The sequence below is a fragment of the Ammospiza caudacuta genome, chromosome 7 (assembly GCF_027887145.1).
Source record: "Ammospiza caudacuta isolate bAmmCau1 chromosome 7, bAmmCau1.pri, whole genome shotgun sequence".
NCBI lineage: Eukaryota > Metazoa > Chordata > Aves > Passeriformes > Passerellidae > Ammospiza > Ammospiza caudacuta.
Genome location: NC_080599.1, coordinates 36,115,082 through 36,133,098, shown reverse-complemented (window position 1 = coordinate 36,133,098; position 18,017 = coordinate 36,115,082).

Here is an 18,017-nt window from a genome sequence, read left to right as displayed (position 1 = left end):
TCAGACCTCTGAGTTGTCATCATGTCTAAACATTTGCAACTTATCTCACATTTTGCACTCAGCAGTAAGTCTTCACAAAAGACTCAAGAGCTCCAATCTTGGACAAGCATAATTGAAAGCTGCAGTCCTGATTTGATTACAGCTGGTGACAAAAATTGGAAAAAGAAAAAGGTTAGCTTCTAATGTGCATGAAGTTAAGCAGGAGCTCTAATTCAAATAATTGAATGCTAGCATGGTTCATTTACCAGAGGTGGCAGTTGCACCAGGTTTTTTAAAAATCTTTTTAAAGATATCTTTTACACAGCTTAAAAGCAGGAATATCTAATGTGAGTTGTTTGACCATAAGCTTCCTTTTAGGCAACAAGCTGTACAAGCTGTAAGTCGCCCAAAAAAACAAAGTTCATTGCTATCCACGTATAATTCATCCTGCTGTATGCAGCCCTAAGGTGACAATTATTTTTGAATTCCATAAAAAATAGAGGCCTGATATTATGGTTAACTCTGAATAGATGTTTTTTTCCTTCTTACAGCCTGGAGAAGACCTCATGGCTGATAAAAATATGCCACCTCTAATATTTTTCCTATTCCCAGACTCTATTTTCAGCAAGATTTTGCATTTTACAATCTGATATAGCACTAGATTTTTCCATAATAAAAAAAAAAAGTTACTTTATCTAGGGCTAAAATGATTGCATGGGTTATACTTCCCTTCTGTACTTTGGTTCTCTGACAGTGCTTATTTTTTTACCAGTGTTACTGTGCCAGGGTGTGGGGATAGCAGTAATGGTTTTACCTAAATGTCTCTATATTTTCTAGGAGGAAAATTAACTCAAGGGTGACTTTGTGACACTTTTGAAAATTCAATAGAAAGACCTTACCAAATTACTTGAATGTATACTTTATTTTGAAAGACACAATGATATACTGTGTTTTAATAACATTATTTTCAAAGTTACATGGAAAAATGCTCATTTTTAACAGCATCTTCTTGTTTCATAATACTGTTAGCAAAAAGATGCTTAACTATATGAGAAGTTTAAGGGCTGATCTATATGAAAAAGGACGACTTCAGCACTCCATTTTAAAAATAATTATAAAATTATAAGTGCATATTTTATTGTAATCAAATAGCCATCTGCGTGAAATTTTCTCACAGTTTCTCACATGGAGAGCCCATCATATATGTGTTATTCACAAGCTGGTTTGAACTTTTAATGGTCTGAGTAGCAGTCTAAAACAGACACATGCCCTGTTCTTGTACCCTCCAGGTCAATCCTGAATATCTGGCAGATCTAAGCAAACACAGAGTGCTCCACTGTCCTTTTGAAATTCCATTATGGCAGTGCTGCATACCTTGACAGAACACGGTTCCTCAGAAAGGCACTAAAAGAGCATGAATTTTCTTGCACTCTCACAACTAGAAGCAAAGAGAAAAGCAAAGTCCTTAAACAGCTACTTTCTCCTTGATAGTCTCATTTCTAACATCAATAAAGTTTTCAGCCTTCTACAAGGTATAATATGAAGTTAATCCAGTCCTAACTTCTTTAAAAGAAAGTAGAAAAGATAAGGAAGCTTAGACAGATAATTACTTCCTGAATTTTTGTGTCAAGGTACTCGGAAACTTTGCAGAATAGTCTAATGATGAAAAAGCTGTTGCAGAAACCTTTAAATTCATTACTGCTAACACAAGCCATTTATTAATGGGTAAATAGTATGGCTGTATAGATTTTTATAGAGCTTCTAAACCTATAAGGAACCACATCCTCTCTTAGAATAAATTTTCACAGCACTGCAGGTTTGATGCCCACTCACCAGAAACAGTTTGAAAAATAAACAATTAAAAGAAAAAAGATGTCAGCGGTTTACACTGTCACAGTTCAGAAAAATCTGAGCCAGCACTGTGAGTTTAGAAAATTTTGCAGAGTCTAACTTATGACTTTCATAAATGAAGCTTTAAATTTCTGTTCTCTTAGGACTGACTAAAATTGAGTTGAATTTCTTGAATGCTCATGCAAGCTTATTTTTAATCCATGCATAGAAATAACATCAAACTCCTTCTATAATCACACAAGGTCTATATTTGTGCCTGTTTGCATGCTTATGCACAGATAAATTGTGATGGGAACTTTATGTCCCCAAGAGCCACAAGATATGAGTATGTAATAGCTTAAGAGTACGAATGGAAATTTGAATCTTCCCCAGTGTACAATATGACTAGCTCAGGTCAACAATGAATGACTACTTCTTCCCCAGTCCCAGATAATACAAAATCAGAAGTCAATTGTGCCACAGAAAAATGTGTCCCATGGGGAAAACAAGTACTTTAACATTTGACAGTACTTTTTTTTTTTGCTTGTATTATTTTAATTCCATGGAGAAGCATATATTCTGATACTTCAAAGACACTTGCCAATCCAGGCACCACTTACAAGGGATTATAGGTAAAACAATTAATCATTCATTAGCAGTTTCTACTAATCCAGAGAACTAGAGAATTTAGAGAAACTGTATCAAACCAACCACAAGTAAGGAATTCCATTTATGGAGTTGCAATTTCCTCATAGATATGCTGGCTAATACTGTTATGTGCACTGGGTATCCAGAGCATTTTGTGTGTCCGTGGGTACCCAGTGCATCAGCAGTCGGAAAAGGCTCACCCAGAAACTGCTGACTTAGTTCAGCTGCCAGTGAGGAGTTTTGTCTCGAGGCATTACAGCTGCAAGCAGATGCAGAGGTGCACAGGCTGTGTGCAAACGGGGCTGGCTTGGTTTATGGAGCCCCAGCTGCCCTGGCTTGCTGTTTCCCCCACATCATCTGCCTGAGGGCATCAATGCCCCACCTTAGCCACTGAAAAAAGGAGTTCCAGGAAACCCCATGTTTCAGCTTGGGCTTGACTGGCACTTTGTTGGGCTGATGTGTCCAAATGAGATGAACTGAGCAGCACCCTGGGCTGCATATACCAGCCAGCATGCATTGTGTTTGAAGGCAATTTGAAATAACCCTGTGCAGTAAGTGGGCTTTATATACTGCTGAATTTCAGCTGACTTCCTGTGGTATCACATATTATATTCACATTAAAACCAAATGAGCTCATCATGATTAATGTTACTACAATAGATACTGAAGGAATTAAAAACGATTACCCACTCATTGTAAAGGGTTGCTGATAATTAGGGCTATTACACAAAAAGGTACATTTTAAGCAATCACCACAGTTAATTTATTCAGCATTATATTATTCAGTGCTGATAACAATGTGTTCTCTTGGCACTCCTGTGGTTCCCACATGTGTGTCCATCAATAACCCATTGTACTGTGCCTTCACTGGTTGAGCATCAAGTCACAAACACTTCAGTAATGTGCTACCTGTTGTGAGCATTTATTATGCTTTTTTAAAGTTATTTTTCTAACCATTAGCAAAACATAGCTATAGAAACCATTTTCATTGCTTGGATCATGATGCAAAGTTAACTTTAATAAGCATTTTATTAAACAAAAGGAAAATGGGTGCTTAATATGTATGGGTACCTCTGTGTACAAACCAGGCCTGCAAGCTTAAAAAACAGAAGTTAAACCAAACAAACCCCGGCTCAGGAGGCCTTTCATCTCATTTATGGATTACTTCCCATATCCTTTCTCACCATTTGATGCTTTTTTCTCATATTTTGACTGAAATCAAGGCAGGAGGTGCATTTTCTAGTGTCTGTGAGCAGATAATTCGGAAATATCAGTACTGATATTGAAAGGCCCAGTGGGACAATGTTCAAATTTCACATAATGTTTGTCATGACAAACAAGTTTGTTTAAGCCTCTTCAGTGTATCTCATTGTGCCTGATTGCTGGAGACAAATTCAAGGTCTGAGGATAGCTGCTATATAAACCACCAGCTTAAGGGTTCTCATAATATTTTAATGAACAGCAAACTATATCTTTGGTAGAAACCATCCCATAACAACCCATGAACAGACTACAGAAGACAGAGTTTTAGTGGGTCTGACAATGCTGCTATCAACCTTCCATTGATCTACTGCTATTTATTGTTTTTAACACTGATTTCATGTTACCTACCTTTCCTAAAAATTAACATGCAACAAAGCCCCAACAACAATGAAAAAAAACAATTTTTTTTCTTCTAATACAGGATTTAATGGAACGTCTCACTTAATATTCTCCCAAGGAAGATTAAGAGTATTATTTTGTTTAAATTTAGGCATTTGCTTAATCAATTTCCTGAATCAGGGCTTTAGGAGTTAGACAAAATGTTTAATACATTTCTTTTTCTAAGGACTGCAAGATTTGCCCTTTAGGTAAGACTTTTTTATTTAGTGGAAGTATAAATCACTTTTATAAATGTCCTTTCACTTGCATAACTGTCATATATTTCTCTCTTCTTTTGTATTTTTGACAGTTTTAACTTGCACAAAGCATCTAGAAATCATGTTTTCAACAAATGTATTCACCTGTGGATGATAAAATGAAAGAGGTGGAGGCTAATAGTACTGAATTATAGGGTGGCAATTCAAAGCTATGAAAAGAAAGTCTTGAGGTCTGCTGAGTGCCATACCCATTAAAATGTCGGTTTTCAAAACTTGGTAAGAAGTAGAATGTCAGCACTCTGCTTGCTCTTGTCCCCAGTGATGCTGACAAACATACACCAGTCTGGTATTAAGTGTAGAGCATTATTTTTCAGGCTAGTTTATATATGGGAATGGTGGTTCCCTGTGAAAGAACACAACATTACAGGTTTCAATACCACATTAACAAGTTCCTATTTTTTTCATCAATAAACATTTTGCTCCTGACAATATGAATAATTTTAAATACTGTAGCTGTTTTATCTATGTTAAAGAACATATGGTTTGATTATAATTCTTAAAATACGCTTTCTAATATTGTAAAATCAAAGAGTAATAAATCCTGAATCAATGATGGGAAGCTGATCCTTTGGTGGTGCAGTTTAACATTTCTCACTTGGATACATTTATCTCTGCAGTCTGCATACAGTCTGCATACATCAGGGTCAAAATTTGGATCTTTTCATCTATGGACTTCAGATTTTGGCTAAATTCTCAGTTTGAAAAATCTGAAATATGGATTAATATCTATTTTGTCTAATTCAGTCAATGAATCAAGCCAGGGACAAAAGGTATCTTGGGAGAGAAAGAACAGGTTTTCAGTTGCACTGTTTGCCAGAAAGGGCTGTCCATTTTTTGGCCTTGTGTGTACATGAATGTTAAAACAACTGCAGAATCCTAAAGAACTCCAGCATTCCCACACTGCTCACTCAGTAAGCTTTCTGAAGGCATCACAAGGGAGCAGGCTGTCTTGTTTTGTACTGTCAGTGCTGCTATAGACATCACCTCAGTGTCTATTTGCATCTTTCTTCATTCTTAATGTCTTATCCAACGTTTGCAGAAATCAATGGGGTCAATGGCTGAAAGGGGATGTCATTTTTTGAGCCCCAGTTCTTGTTAAAATTAAGTGTGGAGGCTGGGAAGGAGAGAAAGTTGTTTGTTTGACAGGATTTTGGTTTCAGTTTGTTAAAATGATCTGTGAGGGAAAAGAGAGATTGACCAGTGCTTTAGCTTGAGCACCGGTGTGCTACATTCTGCTCAGGACCCCCACTCAAACAAGGGAAAGGTGCTTGACAACTATTGCAGCTAGGTCAGAGAAAGGTAAAAGAATCCCCTCAGTGAAAATGTGTTGTGTAGTTTGCAGTAAATACATTTCTAAATTTAATTAAATAGGAGCAACACTCTCGAACAGGAGAATTTAAAAGCAAGCTATTTATAAATATGTACTTACAGCAAACCTTATTTGAGGAAATACTAAAATTTCCTCACTAATGATGCTTTGTCATTGTATGATTATATGCTCAGATCTTTACTTTTCTTTTAGTACATTGTTTCCAAGCTGAATTCATTCCAGCTTTGCAGATTTCAAGTGAAGACATTTTTGAGGTATTTGAGTGCAAATTAAGTGTCTGCAGAATGACAGCAAATGAGAGCACTGCTTCATCCTGCTTCAATAAATTTATAAATGAGTGAATACACATTTTGCCAACATTTACATATACATACCCACGCAAGCACACACAATCACCTTCAGTGTAAGAATATGTATGAGCAATTTCAACAGAAAGAATAGTTTATTCTGGAAAATAATAAATTGTTGAAATGAAAGGCTCTGAACAAAAAACATTTCACAGCCAAATAGAGAGGCCCTCTGTGTTGACCACTTCTTCAGCAGCAATCATTTGTGCAAGTCAAATTTCTGACTGGACTATGGATTTACAGCAACAGATATTGAAAAAATGCCACCCACTACTACAGAGCTGCAATAGTCCAGTAGAATTTGTAAAGAAGTTCTTTCCTCACAGAAATCTTTGAAAAACAATCTCTTTAGAAACAAATCGATTTGCATAAGATGTTTTCTTCTTCATAAGTAAAGACATTTGCATGAAAAAAAGACTTTGATTTTGAAGAGTCCTGATACTCCCATAGTTTATTTCTTTATTTGAAGTCATAATTCCTGCTTTGTGACATCATTGTTGATTACAGTGAAAACGGCTATTATTGAGGAAACAGAGGCATTAACTGCAGTCCTGCTGAGTCTGGGAGTAGGGGGAAAGGAGAGTTAACTTTCAGTGGATGCACTTTTTTCACTTGCTAGCATTTCTGCATGGTTTTTGCTTTGACAACAATGTTTTCCAATGCATTGCATTCAGCCTCCTGAAAAAGCTTTTATCTGTGTAGGTGGGAAGTGAGCAGAAAGATGTGTATAAAGAAAACCAGATACTCACAATTGTCTCCCCATTGTTTATTAAAATAAATATATATATATATATATATATATATATATATATATATATATATATATATATATAGACACAATTTGCTCATTTCTCATTAAGGCAAAATGACACAGGAAGAGACTGACAATGAGATCACAGATCAGATATTGAGCATAATGATGAATTTTGCTGTAATTCTGGATGTCACTCAAGTATTCATGAAGGAACTGTCTAATCCAGAGTCAATGAACACTTATGGCAATTGAGTGTGGCAATACCAACACCCGATTAGTATTTTGCTTTTAACTCTCTCTTTAATTTAGAGTTTTTGACCATCAGAAAAGTTTCAGATTGGTTGCAATATTTTGTAAATAGGTCCTTGCCATGAATTGTCCACTGAATGCCATGACAATGGGTGGAAGAAAGTGAAAACCTTTCCATATAAACCAACATATTTTTCTGTTTGGAAACATATATATCCATTTTTCATAACATGTTCATATTACTCAAAATATGAGACTACAGCTCATAGCAAAAGGTTATCATATCCTGTAGATTTTGGCCTATTTTGTGGGTTTAGCAAGGCACATATTGCATATTTCTGTATATAGTTGGCTTCTACTAACAAAGTGGTTAATAGTTTCTATCAACACTTTCTCTGTTAACACAGTGGGCAGTAAAGGACAGTAAAGTCCCAGATCATCCTACACAACCTGCCATTTAAGGTATTAATGTGACTGAATCCCATTTGTAAATTGATTAAATTCCCTCTGAAAGTCAGGTATTTTTCCTGTACTACTCCTAGTAGAAAACAGAACCAAAGAGATTTCCTGATTTCTGTGTTGCTGACGTCATTTAGCAGAAATCCCTCCTTTCCCACCCTGTCTTTCCAGTGTCCTCACTCACGGCAATAGCACAGCTGATTTCCCATTCATTTCCAAAGCCAGGGATGATGCCCCAGTCACTGTGCTCTTACAGGGTCCTGCAAGCAGGGTCCCCTGACCAGGCACAGTTTGCAGCTGTCTCTGAACTGGGACCAGGGCAGCCACACAGGGCTCTGTCTCTCGGTTAATAAAGCTTTTTCAGAGTCTGGTTACCTACTTTAGAGAATATCTCATGTTATACTACCTTTTAGATCCAAATTATTACCCTTAGAGGAAACTGCATCATGATGTGTAAAAATATCAGCCTGGATACAGATAGCAGAGACTGTTTCCACTGTACTTCATTTTTTCAGATAGACTTGCCCTCAATTTCTTCTCATGGGTTCTCTTTTTCCCCAAGGAAGATATCAGTTATTCTTTATGCCTGTTTTGGTTTAAATTCATGTTTATTCACTGATCTTATGAATACTCTCAGAACACCATGAATGAGTGCTCTGTGCAGAGCATGTACTTGTCTGATAGAAATAGCTTTCTTGATCATCCTGGAATTATGTCTCTTTGTTTCACAGCCACTTTAACTAATCTGCTCAGACCTGTCTCCATGACCAAGTATTCAAAATTCAAATTATTGTTGTTAAACACTGATCGTTTTATTTTTAAAGGCTGCTTATAAAGATCAGTTGTAAACGAAGGCACAATTTTGGCAAATTCAATAAAGTACATTTCAAAGGAAAAAGAAACAAGGAACTGCAAAGATATTTGGTAGGTAATGCATTTATAAAATGAACTTGAAAACGCATTGTGAAATGTCCTGAGATGCAGAAACAGAATCATACAGTTCTTGCATGCACTAACTGGTGATCCTCAGGAAAACTGAGGAGTAGGGAACTTGAAAAGGAAATCAACATTTCTGGCACAGGTGGTAGGAAACCCCTTCTCCATTGTTGCTTGCTGAAATCTTTGATATTGGTGTTTTGCCAGGGCGGTCTGTGGTATTTGTCAGTCTCACATCATTAATCAGTGACACATTTTTCACAAATCCTTAATCCCATGTTAATTCTAATAATTTTGCAGGGAGCTGCCAAAAATTACTTATTGTTCTGTTAATCATTACTAATAGGAACAGAGGACTGCCTTGAATTTCCTCATGAAAACCATACTAATTAGAAATGTCTGAATACATAGAAGTCCTCAGAGATTAATTTATTCATCATAATCAGTTAATCACTTTTCCTTTACATAATTAGACAGCTCCTGGTGGAGAGGAAGACCCCTAAGTTTTCTTGGAAAGAAGTAGACTGTAAACTGATGTTAGGAGAGTTATATTTTCCTTTGTGGGCATAGACATTAGTACAGGTGGAGGTTTTTTCCCGTTCACCACGAATGAAATCTCAAATCAGAAACACTTTTTAAAAATGTATTTTCTAAAGCTGCATCAGATGAAGTTTTCTACAGGCTTGCCCTTCAGCTGTCCGCTGGGACTAGGCTCAAAGATTGCTGAAGAAACTGGTAAAGTTTTAGTATTGATGGGTCCAAGCAGAAAACTGCTCACTTTGCATATAGAGGGACGTACAGAGACAGTCCAAATATTTAACCCTCTTGCATATTTCACAAGCTGAGCTTCTCTTAAGCCCACAAGAGATTTTCATATGCCCTTCAAAATGATAGCAAAAGTATCCCCATCATTTACCTGAGTGGATCTCTTTTTAAGTCCCCTGATAATCCGTTTTAAGAACACTCTTGTATCACAAGTATGGATTTACTAAGAAGGAGAGCTAACAAGGAAGCTGTGCCATTAACATTCTCTTTCAGAGAATGAATTCTCTACCTTTTGATCTGGAAAAATCCCAGGAATTAAATTACCCAAAGGACCCTGTGTGCCAGGGTGGCAAGTGTTGTGGTTTTTAATGTCCTTTATTGCACATTGATTTATCTAATTATGCTGACCCATTACAAGCCACTGAGAGAGTATAAACACTAAATGCTCTAGAAATGAGTGCTCTGTACTCTTTGCTTACTGCTAACTGTTGAAATAGACTGGAGAGCAGAGATACATTCCTCCCCTCTCTCTTGAATATTTGTAGAGCAAAGCACACAGTCTTCTCCAGTATTAATATTTTAGAAGATAACTCCTATAGTATGTCTCAGTTCTGTCAACCACTGAAATAAACTGCAAGATAGAGCCTTTGTAACATAATGGTGACAGATGTGTAGTGTAGATACTTGTTTAAATCTGGATTTTATCCCAAAATGGTGTGCTATTCCCAGCAACTGTGATACCATCTAGTGTCTTCTAAATAATTATAACCTCAAAGGGCTTGGTTTAGAATAAAACATTTTGCCTATTAGGCAAGCTTGAGACTGGCAAAGTCTGTGGCTAGATAAAACCCATTCTGTGCCATCTTATCTTTGTTTTATTGTCTTGACAGAAGGTCTGGAGAGGAATGAGGAAGAAAGTTGTCAGGTGGAATTTTGCACATTGCTTTTGGGATTTTGAAGATGGTATTAGTTAACGATCAACTTCTAAGCGATTCTAAGATGTGAGCCTATGGAATAAAAAAAAAGGTGGTGCATATATACACATATCATGTCAAATAACTAAATGTCTAATATTGTATAAGAAGATGACAAAATCTAATACTTAATTAGTGATGAAGAATGAAAAGTATTTAAGTCTGATGTTTGAGATACCTGGTAGCTTCCTGACTATTTGGGTGCTCTTCAAATTTCAATGATTATGTCAATTAACACAGACATTTAATAGTGAAAATATGGACTAAGAGTTCATGACAAAAAAAAAAAAGAGGGAATTGTTTCCATGTATTTTTTGCAATGTCTGTGTACAGAGACAGCTTCTGTGGACTTACACTGCCTTTATCAATGCTGCAGAGCCACTAAAAGCCAACTAGTCTCAGTTTTTCAGATTTCTGCCTGCATTAACTGCCTGTTTACAGTATTTGAGTACTACAGAGCTCTCAAAACCTATTTAGTTTAAAAAGCAAGGGAAGAATAAAGATTTTTCTAATGATTACAATATCCACGTTCAGAAAGTTTCTGTGGATATTTCGAATCTGTTGATCTTTACAAAATATTTGTTTTGCAAAGAAATGGGAAGCAATTCAGATCAAACTATTGTCATTTTTTAAATCATAGCAAGTATGCATTTATAGAAAATGGCTACAGCAGCTCTGATGTTCACCGTGTTTCACTTCCTCTGGAACAGTAAATGCAGTGAGAAAATGAAGAAACAAACACAGATACAAAGAAGACATGCATTAGGCAGCAGTTAAACTGATAGCCATCAAAATCATTATAAAAATCTGGGAAAGTATGAGAAGGTTTTAATTGAAATAATGAAATAATATAAAATAGTTTTTTTGCTTCCCTTTACACTTTTAATAGAAGCCTTAACATTTTAGTAAAATCATTTAGTAAAGTAGGTAAATTACTTGGATTAACAGAAAACCAAATAAGAATGTTGTCCTAGGACCACACCAATCGCATTAAAGAACTCCAAACAACAGAAACAAATAAAAAACCAAAGCAAAGAGAGTTGGATTGATTCTCCTTTGTGCCTTTATTTTAAGTTCAGGCATTTCCTGGTTTTCTTGTGAGCGGTGCCCTGTCCTTGTAATTTGATATTTCCATTTGCAAATGTGAGAGTTTCTGATGGTCCAAATAAGCTTAGGTATGTTCCAAGTAACTGTACAGTCATTTAAACTCCACAAAAGTCAGAGTATTTGGAGATTTGTGATACTGAGAAAGATTTAACCATGAAGGCTCTGTTTGACTGTGGCTAATAAAAGTATTTTAACCTTTAAGCCAGGTTTTGGTTTTCTTTGAATGTTTTTGATGATGTGAGTCTGTTCCTGCAGTATTTGAATCCATTTTTACTCCCTCACCGGATAAGAAGCTGCAGTGCAAAGGTACAGGGCTATCACACTATTCCCAAGGAAAGAATAAACAGTATCCTGAATAATCTAAAGGGCCCTTATTCCTGACCTCGCTGAACTTCTTGGTGACTTGTTTTACATTAAAATATTTCACCAATTTCACTCTTTTATGTTGCCAACAAGGATGTTAAAACAAAAAAGCAATTATTTCCTATGCTTGATTAAATAATAGAATGTAAATGAAACTGAAATAAATACTAATTTATAAACCTACCTTTTATTACCTATATCTTGCTAATACTTGAAATTTTTGCAAATAAAGGCTTTATGGTTCTTTTTTATACTCTTCTCCTAACACAATTAAAATTCTTGATAAGGAGTTCATTAAAGTCAGGGCAAAAAAAAAAAAAAAAAACAAAAACTTAAAATTGGCTTCTGAACAGAAAATATTTTCTGGCATATTTTGTATCTAGTCCAAAGTTTTCCTCTTCATAACCATCCACAAAGCCCACTGAGCATGTAAAATCCTGCAGCTAGCTGCATATTGCTCTGAACCTGTATTAGCAGAGCTCTGAGAGGAGTGAGCCTTTAGAAGAAGCAGTGACTGGCACTTACAAAATCGTTCTCATGACCCCCAGTGTGAGGAGGGACAGGGCTGACCTTTCCTTCACGTCAACAATGGTGATGTTACCCAACCAATGTGCAAATGGATAAGAAAATTCTCATTCATTTGAAGCACATTTTCTTTGCATCATTTCAGGAAATGCTTGAACTTTTCACCCTTGTTTGAAGTGGGATCTACTCTGTCTCTGCCACTGCTTTGAGAATCTGTTCATTTTTCTGCTCTCTGTTACCATAAGCAGCATCTTTCTGATTACACACTAGATTTTTTTCCAATATCATTTTAAAACTAAGTTGCATAAACTAGGGGAAGGGAGACTCATTGTAGCATAAAGCCATCAGAAATACTGTATTTTATTTGTCTTTAATACAAGAACATCCCCAGAAGAAGTGATAAAAGAAAAAAAATCTTGTGCCGGTTAAAACATCAGTGGGTTGATGTTGGAGAGATCTAGGCAAACCTCCAAATATCTGAAAATACACATCCATAGAGATGCATTGAGAGGGCCTGATTTAAAACCAGGGGTTTCTGAACAGAAAAATAGAGATAATTCTGATGTTTCATAATCATACTTCATAATGATGATTTTTTTTCTTTGGGTGAAGAACAGAAGTTATAGTTAAAATAGCATAGAAGCACAGACTATCTGTTAAACCACATGCTGCTGCCATGGGACAATTATGTTCCAGATTTTGCTCTGCCTGATTTAGAACAAGTACCAAAGTCTTACAGGAAAAAACACTTTTATTCTCTCCTACAGCACTTGTTTTACCCACAACAATATTTATACTCTCACAAAAAGGCCACAGCCTACTAGAAAATCAGGTGGGTAGACAGCTCTGAACCCTCTATTCCATCTCATCCTTTAATTATGCATAATTTTCTTAAGCACTCTTTCTGAGAGTTTTCTGGTAATTTCAGTGTACTTTTTGAATATTTTACATAGGTTTTGTGTCTCTGTATAGCCCTTAAAATTTTGAGTTAATCAAAATTTCTATTCTTTAGCCTGCTTGTCATGTGCATAACCTCTGGCTTCATGCTTGCCTCTGCCCATGAATGCTATCTACACTGGCAGACATGCTAAAAAGCATATGAAGAAAACCCAAATAATTAAAAGAGAAATTATTGCTTGAAGGGCAGGATATGATATACTGTGGACAGGCTACTGCTTGTTAACCTTGGAATTTCTCCCTTTCCAATCCCCTTAGGAAAATAATTTCCTACCTCTGTTGCCTGTTTTTCCTTCTAACCTATGTATTGTCTGTGTATTTCTCAGGAAAAGGACTGTCTCTTATTATTTATATGAATACTGACTAGCATAATTATGTCCACTCCTGGATAATACAAATAATAATCACTAGAAACTAGCATATCAGTGGTCCCAATTATTATGGTTGCTTTCACCTAGTACCCATTATAATATTTTAAAATGCATTAATTCTGAAAGTTCTACTACTTTATTATGTAATTCAATGTCTTTTTCAAGAATATAACTTCTGAAATAGCAGAAAGGTATACATGCAATAAAAATAGCATGTGCTTACTATATAATACTGTTACAATTTTTATTGTATTTGTCTTTATGCGCTTTGAAATATTTGATGCATCTGTGTGGGTAAATATTTTTATACTTACATGCTTACCAAGTCAGATAACCTGATGTCTGAATTTAGTGATAACATCCATCATCATGAGTTAAAAGAAATAAGAGACTAGCACAAAGCAACAAATGTATTGTTCTTTGTCTCCTTGCAGAAACAGGAGAATATGCAGTACACATCAATTTTAAAGAAAAAGAACAGATTTGTACTTCAGGACCAGGAAACTGTGGTGAAATAAGCCAGATTTGACTCATGGTTTTGTTTCCTATTCTATGTATTATTATGTAGCAAACCCACTAGCATAAAATAGTCTGATAAAATCTGTAGAACTAAACGTTATCCTCATTTATTTCCCATTATTTTGTCTGTTAAAAAAATTAGCTTTCTAAACCAGATACCTATCATTTTCAGTAATTGCTTTGCACTAGGAAATTTCTGGGCAACACTATAAATTCAGATAAGACAGAAGTTTTGCAATTTAAGTGAAGTGACAATATTAAAAACTGTCATGTACATACTTTATAAGAATCCTGCATTGATAATTCAGTAAAAATTAGTAATCTTAAATGTCTCAAGCTGAAAATGCCAATGAAGTTCAAAAACTAGGAATTCATATATGACAGTTTTGTTGAGTAATTTTTCTCAGTGGACCAATCTATCTGCAACCCCAAATTCACTTCAGATTTCACATTACTGGAGTCTAAGTGTCCCTGGCAAAGGTCAGCATCAAATGTCTTAAGATAGTCAGCTGGTTTTGAGACAGATACTATTAAAGTAAAGTTTCTGGCTCTTTTTGACAATATTAGACATTACATTGCTTGAATTAGACTTTTACATATATATATATATATATACACATATGTATAAATATATATAAAAATTCTCTTGTCTTTAATGAAAAATGACAACAAAGTCTTACAATGTGGATTAAAACAGTTAGTATAAAATACTAAGTTCCTCTGTTATGTGATGAATTGCTGATGACAAATAGAGAGATATAATGTTCAGTATTTTGGAGACAAAGGTTAGGTTGGAAATTTTTCTAGGTTCCCTTGTGCTCAGCCTGGTATGAGCAGAAGTTAACACAAGTCTTAAATGTCTGCAGCTAATGGTGTTCCTGTATCCTCCTTTGGAAACAAGCCTTCCAGTCCCAAGCTTGTCCCTGGTGAATGTCAGTGTTAACTGCCAGAGGCAGAAAAGAGGCTCTTGGCATTAAAAAACACATGGTGCAGAGGTTCTACAAAATCTAAGTGCTGAATGAAATACCAGCCAGGAAATTGCAAGGCACGAGATAATTGATATTTTGGTACATAAGCCGATGTACTCAAAACCAGAAATCCAGACTACTAGGAAGAAATCTTCTTAGATAAATGCTGCCCATCAGAACTTATTTTTCTGCTATCTTTCTGGTCCAATTAATTTCGCAGTCTTTCTGAAGACAGACCAATTTCAACAATGACAGCTAACCTCAATGATATTTTAGTGTGTGTTTCTAAGAGCTAAAAAGAAGGAATATCAGGTATGCAGGACCTTTGTTCAGCAGCTCCCCTCTGTCAGCTGCTCTCAGCTGCATCCTCAGGCATCCTGGCTTTGTTTTTTTCCTCCTCTGATGGATGTTTCTTGCACTGCGTATTACTGATGTGCCTGTCTGGAAGGGTTTGATTTTATTCTAGTTCAGGGTCAGGTACCTGTTTTCCCAGTATCCAAATGATTTTCTGCATTTAGGCTTGTTTTTGTTTGGGTTTTTTTAACTTGGTTGTTTAATGAAGTTCACGTGTCAAACCAGTGGTGCTAGAACTAGAAATAGCTTGGGATTTCTAGATAACAGCACTCTGTTCTGATTTCAATGAATTCAGGGACACATGCAGATAATCAATAACAAGGATTCATTTTCATTTTTACTTCAGCCCTGTTCTTAGTCTTCATTGCAGAACTACAGATTTTGTAATTGTGTTTTCTTCTTTTCCTCTTGGGAATAATAATAACACATTGTCCCTTTCCTTTCTTGCATGTTATTCCAGGACTAGTGTTTATAGTTTGATGCTGCATCTTATATTGGTCTTAGTCTGTAAAAGCCTAGGGATCTTATTGCAAGTTTAGATTTCAATTAATATTCTCAAACAGGGTTAAAAATAGTAGCTGTCATGTTATATTCTTTCCCAGCAGGATCCAAATGTCCTCCACTGCCTCTAAACCACAGTCAGAAGGACAATAATCACACACTTTATTTCTCACTGAAGGAAAAGGCACAGTACTTTGCTCTTTCCTCCATTCCTTAATTGGCATTGTTGTTTATTTGCAGGCATTTTATACTAGACTGTGTGACTGATATGATAGTAGCACAATTCTGCAGATCTGAAAGTTTGTAGTTCTATTATAGGATCTCAGAGCACTTAACCCAATGTAGTTATGAGTTCCTGCCTCTGTCAAATTCTAACAGAAATTAAGCTCCCATGACTCATTTTTCTTTAGGTATAATTATCTTTCATTTCCATAAGGGAAAAATGAACTTAAGGTCACAATGGTAGGGTTCTTATGGTCCACTCAGGCTCAGTGACAAATCTTTCATGTGTAGTTACAGCAAGTGCATTTTAACATTTTGCTACAGTAATGATCTGTCTCATAGCAGAGAATAGGGTTAGCAGTCTTTGGCTTTATTGTGCAAGGAGAATGAAAAGATGGAGTTGAAAAAGACAGGATTGTTTCTTGAAAAATACTGTACTTTGTTCATTGAATATCTAGAAGTCATAGTATCTCATTCCAAAAATTTATTTCCTTCTGAAGAGGTAGAAGCTAACACTGACAGCCCAGACACCTTACAGGAAGTGCAACAAAATGTCCCTTTTTTTTGTTTTTCTTTTCCTTTTTTTTTTTTTTTTTTGTTTTTCTTTTTCTTTTTTTTAAGTTCAAAGTCAAAATGGAAGCAGCATATTGACCTGAAACATCTTGCTTTTACTTGGCAATAAACCAAGGAATATTTGATAGCTTTTGGGACATTTTGATGATTTATTTACATCCATCCTCTAGCAACCTCTGTAAGATATTAATGGATTATTTGAATGTCTTGAGGATTATTTTTCATGGTACATTTTCATTTCCATTTTCATTCTGGGGGGGAAAAACGCTAAATCACAGTATTATCTTTGCAACCTTTCTTTAGAGAGTTGGGAGTATAAAAGGATGATACTCTGTTAGCACCCCCTGAAAGGTGGTAACAGGTCAGAGGTTTATTCCAATGACAGGTTTGAACATGTTTGGCTTGGAACAGGAATTTGAACTCAGGACTTAAAGCAGTTTAAACAACTGCAGCATTATGTATTTGAAAAGATCTCTGATGTTCAAGAACTATTCTGTGCATTTTTTTATGACTTCAGAAAGGAAAGGTATCTTAATCTGTGAACCTACATCACCGGAAAGGTGCTGGACTGATAGTCCTGAAGAGTGAAATGCTGTTTTTGTCCATCAAACAGGGGCAGCAATATCAGCCTGTGTGGGACCAGAGCCTCAGAGCAAGGGGACAGTCACCCTGTGACTGCCTCTGCTCAGGAGCTGAGGGAAACTGTAAGGGCAGAAAGCAGTAGAGGGAATGGGAATAGAAATTTGAAAGCTTAAGTTTTCCCTTAACTTACTCTGCACATTTTGTATCTTAAAATCACACTCAAAATACATCTCTCAAACAATAAAATCTTTTGCTTTATATATTCACATACCCACTTGGCAGTAGTTTAATTCATTGCCACTGTATAGCTACCCATTAAATAATACAGTACCTGCAGACATTAGGGATGACTTTTCCACTGCAGCTATTTAGTCAGTAAATCTGACACATCAAACTCCACGAAATTCAGCTGAAAGGCTCCCATTGACTTCACCAAGATTTGCATTGTGCCCTTGAGCAGTTACATGTGCCTACACACACACTCACACGTTGATTAAGGTATTGTTTATGGGCTGGGAGGATAACTTCTGTATAAATTAAAGACATTTTGTGCCCTCTAACTCTACCCCTGGACAGGTGAAATGATCAAGGTTTACTGGCATTTTTGAAGTTCAGAAAAATACTGCAGTGTCTTCAAATGTCTTTCTTCAGGGAACAGCCAAGCATTCAATCAGGCCAGGAAATTCAGGGCTTCAGAACAGCCTAATGCCTGTATCTGGCAGTAATCAAAGAAGAGTATTGAAAAAGGAGGGGGGACAAATAGGAGTTGAGGGGAGAGAGTGAGA